Raw genomic sequence first — 6,000 nt, forward strand, 5'->3', positions numbered from 1 at the left:
AGTAATGGTTGGCAAATGAACTCAACATGCTCTTCGCATATCATATGAAAATGCTCTTCCCCTTGATACTGTCAATTATGCAAAATCTTGATGAGTGCAAGACAAGCTTTAAAAATCTGGGTTTTTTTTTCAACAGTCACCAAGTCCTGTATTGTTCAATGATTCATTTTAATTTTGATGAAAATATAGAGTTAGTTAATTTTTTAAATGTTTGATACTGTTAATTTTCATAGCTTTTCTTATATAAACAGCCAAGCCTTGGGTTATCATTACAGCAATATGGAATTTAGGATCGTTTAGATTCAAGCTGCACAGGGAGCTGGTGATGCTGAGCAGAGTGTCAGGATCACATGAGGCACAGTTACATTTCTGTAGGTGAATGAAGCAACTGCTGGGACTCAGGATGTTGAGGAGATGTTAACTGAATGGGTAGGCAACATCGGGCCTGGTGCAGCTTTTATAAGTAAACTAGCATTTTGACAAATAGCATTGGTGATTCCTATTAAAAAGAAAATGCATCTCTTTTTCAGGGATAGCACTTTGTCGAGCCTCTGGATTCGGTGTCAAGCTATTTCACAAAAGCAGGTAAGAGCCGAGTGAAGTTTAAAATTTTAGAAGGAGCCGATAGAATGAGAAGGAGACAAAAGATTAACATTGCATGTTTTTCTTTTAAAACTAATTGAAGTGATGACTTACCTGTAGAGAGAGAATATGCATCGCCGTTCCAACTTGAGCAAGTGAAACTTTAGTGTTGAAAATATGTCGATGGGATATATGGTCGAATGTTGTTATAATGTCAGGGATCTAAACTTTGGGCCGGAGAGCTGGTGAGGCCACTTTTTGAGAAGGCCCAGTCAACCACAAAGTGGCAAAGCCAGTAGTGGGCATTCAGCCAGAGTCAAAACCATAGAGGTACCAAGAGCCACTAACAAATCAGAGACTGGCATCTCTTTAGTTAAGCAGCGCCACAGGGAAGGCCGTGGCTGATTCAGAAGAAACACCATCAGGAGTCCAGGGTGGCAGTATACCCAAGGTCACAGATAAGTAACATGGGCTGAGGGCAGCAAAGGGATGTGCAGCAGGCAAACTGAAACAGCTGATGGTGATGGGTGAAACTATAAGGGCCATCACAGCCCAAATTGAAACCTTTTTGGACCCGGAAAGACTGCATCATAGTCGAGGATAACATTATTATGGAAACCAAAAGTGATTGTGCCAAAGGTCACTGCCAGATACTGGCTGAACTCTACCAGTTTCATCCAGCAGTTTCCAAAATGAAGATGTTGGCAAGAAGTTATGTCTGGTGGCCAGGATTGGATGCAGGCATAACTGTGTTGGTGAGGCAGTGCCCAGAGTGCCAATAGAGAACCTAACCACCAGCACCGCCCCCACATTCGTGGAAATGACTGGGTAAACCCTAGATTCAGTTACATGTCAACTCTGTGGGTCCTTTCATGGGCTCAATGTTCTTAGTCATTGTGGATGCCCACTCAAAGTGGCTGGATGTGCATAAAGTTTGTTCATCAAACATAGGGACCATGAGAGAAAAACTGCACACATCTTTGCAATACATAGACTCCTGGAAGTGTTGGTCACAGATAATGGACCATCGTTTACCAGCAGAGAACTTGGGTATTTCCTAAAGTGACATGGTATTTGTCATATAAGAACAGCTCCGTACTATCCATCATCCAACAGCCTACAACTTCACTAGTTTTGATTATAGGACCACCCCTCATGCAACTACACAGACAGGTCCAGCAGAGTTGCTCATGGGGAGAAAACTCCTCACCAGGTTAAATCTGACCTTCCTAGATCTGTGTGTATGGAGTGAGGGGGTGGGGAGTGAAATGACATCAGGAACGCAAATACCAGACACAAGTTTCCACTAAGTGAGAGAGACAGTTTGGTGTAGGAACCATGGGAATGGCCCTTCATTGGTAAGAGTTATGGTCAACACGAGGTCAGGTTCAGTAAAATACAAACTTTGGGTAGGTGCGACAGCCTGGAATAAGCATGCGGACCCGATGAAAGCTGCAAACTCACAAACGGTGCAAGAGCAAGACCTGCCTGGCTTCTGAACTGCCTTTCTGACTGTTCCAGAATCCATGGATTCTCCCTCTCCATCAAGCATTGAAGATACCTTGGAATCTGAGATGGACACAGTAGATGTTGCAGCTTCCATGCCTTTACTGCCTGAAGAAGAGAGTGAATTTCTTCCAAGATGCTCCAGGCGCAAGATGCTAGCTACTGTGTGTTATACACTGCCATATCAGAGGCAGAGCTGGACGAACCGGACCCAGGAGTCAGCCTACATCCTCAGATACGGTTTGGGAAGATGTCACGATTGTCACAAGGTCAGCCAGGTGGATCTCATAGAATATGAGTTCCCTGATTGAGGCTATTAATCTGGTCCAATCAGGGAGCGCTGGCTGACAGATAAGAACTGGAGTGTCCGATATCCTGATCACTGTGAGAGCTGGCTCTGAGGAAGCTAGATCAGTGTCAAGGACTCTCCACATGTAAATAAACGGTGACTTGGTGATGGGAAACCAGCCTCTATGGAGTTATTTCCCCCTCCCTTTCTCAAATTTCAGTCAGGCGCCAAATGCCTTTGCTTGAAAGTCTGTGCTCCAACATCGCACCCCATTAATTGACCTCCTTAGGGTTTCAATTTGCAGAGTGCGTGACATTTGACCACAGGCCTTCCTGATCCGAAATTCATTCTAGTGGAGATGAGAAGATGCCTGGAACTTTAGTGCACCACCATCCTGCCTAATTCCATTACTTTCCGCTTCCAAACATACCACCTGCAAGCGCAGAAAATTCCAATCAAGGCATCGCAATAGCAATACAGACCTAAGTATAGATTATCCACATTCTCCTGAATTTGATACCTCATCAATATTTTTTGTGTAGCAATATTTTTACTGGATCAGGAAAATGACAATGGAAATAGTAGGGAAAATGCTTACTTGACAGTACATGTTCCAACAATATTTAGGACTATCAGAAGTTCATTTCGATGCCTGAGAGTAAACTGCTCACGACGACTTAAGGTGGCAAATTAATTGTTGCAATCAAAACAGAAAATGCTGGAGGAACTCAGAAGGTCTGGCAGCAAGTGCAGAAACAGAAAGAGTTAACATTTTGAATCCAATGACTCTTCAGGACTCTGAAGCTCACTTACTACAATTTTCAGTGTTTCAGATCCCTTTATCAAATATTTATCAGACAGCTCTCTCATTGATGTAGATGTAAGTGGTTTGGGTGTTTTTTTTTAACAGCACATCAAATGAGGAAGACAATCCTGTCTAGCGCAGTATAACAAGCAGTATAACTGCAGTGGTGGAATCAGCACATGGACAGGATTGGGTTACACAGAAATAGGCACATAGAGAGAGAGATGTTCAGGAGAGCACGGTGAACGGGAGGAAGGAGTAGTGTAAGATGATACAGAGGAGGGGATTAAGGTGCATGAGGCATGATCTGCACAAGAGGTTTGTAGACAGAGGCTCAATTTCCATGATCTAGTGTAGGAGCAATGCATCTTTAAACTGAGGTTGTCATTTCAGCTTGTAGCATGCATCTGCAATCTCATGAAAGATTCACCACATACTGGACCTGATAGACACCCGTGGCTGTAAAATTGACTTGCATTCTGAACGTTTTTTGGCTCTTGACTCAGGTGCTAGAGAGACATATTATGGGTTTTGTAATCTGAAACAAGTAAACGCACAAGACAGGTGACTGATGAGTTCTTTGCCAAGGATGGAAGTATATCGAATTCCCTGTGATGAGCTTCTTGGCTGATTCCCACAAGTACAGGGTGCTATCGAACACACACACACACTCACACCCACACACCCCCATGCACACACACACACACTTACACACCCACACACACACACACACTCACACCCACCCCCCCCCCGCCGACACACACACACACACACACACTCACACACACCCCAAGCCTAAGTATCAGCATAGCCACTCAGAGATTTTAAAACCACAAGGAGGCTTCCTCCATCTATGGAGACCAATCACAGGAGGTTTCTGCCAGATTCCTTGGCAGCCATCAGTAGACTTTTGTAGTAAGGCAGTTCATTTCTGGAAGCAGACTGAAGGACAGATGTGAAGAAAATGAGAGACAAATGCTAAATGACAGCTGTTAGCAATCCACAGTGAGGTCCATGAGCATGACACTGTGAGACATATGATCACCAGTTTTGTCATTGAGCAAGTTATTGCAAAGCTGAAGTTATGCTTCAGGAGCTTAGATAAGTCTATGGCGCCCTTCAGTGCCTGTCACAAAAATATATAGAAAGGGAAGGCACACCGCAGCTTAAAGTTCTGGGGCTGAGCGATGTATGAATGAGGAATGATTTATTTGTTGCCACTTGCATTTTACAGTGAATAATGCAGTAAAATGCAAGGGTGAAAAGCTTCAACAGTTGCCACTATCTGATGCCAGTTTTAATAGTTTAAGAGTAATAAGGAAAGAAGTTATAACTGGAAGTGAATAGTTTAAGAATAAAAAGGATAAAAGATGTAATGGAGAGAGCCCTGAGATGGCTCATCAATGATACCTGGACTGCCATTCCCCCTCCAGTGCCGAACCACTATCTGCGTCAGACTTACCAAAGTCGCAGTTGCCCCTCTTCAGGAGCCATCTCTTCGCCGCTAGGCCTGCCTCGCTGATGCCAATGCCAATGCCGGGTCCTGCATTGAACCCACACTTGCCCCGCAACCAGGGATCCCCATTTCAATGATGGCAAGAGTCCCAGCTCTGGGCATACCATGCTGCTGCTGCTGTTGCAACTGCCCCTCAGCAATACCAGGAAACCCCACTCTGGGCCTACTACAACCAAAAGTCCCTGGATCCACTGCCAGACCAGGCCCGCTGCTGCTATCTCGCCAAGAGTTCCCCGCTGGCCACCCTCCTCTGAGCTGTTGCCTTGCCAGTGCTTCCATCTTGAACAGGCCGCTGCTGCTGCCACTTCCAATTGTTCTCAAATACGTTAGACTCCCAGATATAGGGACAGAGTTAGGCCAGTTGGCCCATCAAGTCTGACCTGCCATGCAATCATGGCTGATATGTTTCTCAACCCTATTCTCCTGCCTCCCCCACAAAACTTTGATCCCCTTACTAATCTAAAACCTATCTATCTCTATCTTAAATACACTCAATGACTTGGTCTCCACAGTGTTCTGTGGCAATGAGTTCCATAGATTCATCACCCTCTGGCTGATGAAATTCCTCCTCATCTCAATTCTTTACGGTCATGTTTCACTCGGAGGCTATGCCCTTGCATTCTACTCTCTCCCTATGAATGAAAAGCTTTTCTTTTCTCCACATCCACTCTATCTGGGCCTCTCAATATTCTGTAAATTTTAATGAGACTCCACCCCCCACCCCTCGCCATCCTTCTAATCTTCATCGAGTACAGACCCAAAGACTTCAACCGTTCCTCATATGACAAGTAGAGTGAAAGGATGTGGGGAAGGAGGTTTAAACAACAGGATACAGGTAGTTGCAAATGTACAAAGAGTTCCCTATCTGATTAGGGCTTTGAATTTTTTCTTTAATGTATCCAAGACCAACTAGGGCACAATGGTTATCTCTTCCGTTGCATCTTCCTGGTCTATTTGGGTATTGCCTTATTTCTCTTAGCACATTGCTGGTGAAAAGTTTGTTCCACCTACTTCTGGTTGCACCCAGCAGTATCTCCAGTAAGATCCATTTAAATTTTGTTCAATGTGCAACCATTATAAAACCTATCTGAAGCTTTCAATTTCTATTTGTGCAGTGTATCTGTAGGTAGAACTGAAATTGTAAGATGCAGACATAAATCACAACTGCTGGATAGCTTGGGTGGGGGGGGGGGGGGGCGGGGGTTCACAGAATCAGAAGGTTACCATTTATGGTGTCAAATTGGCAAATTCCAATCTTCAGACCTGACATTTGAATTTCAAATATGCAATTCCAACTCCATG

This window comes from Chiloscyllium plagiosum, chromosome 3 (genome assembly GCF_004010195.1).
Source record: "Chiloscyllium plagiosum isolate BGI_BamShark_2017 chromosome 3, ASM401019v2, whole genome shotgun sequence".
Classification (NCBI taxonomy): domain Eukaryota; kingdom Metazoa; phylum Chordata; class Chondrichthyes; order Orectolobiformes; family Hemiscylliidae; genus Chiloscyllium; species Chiloscyllium plagiosum.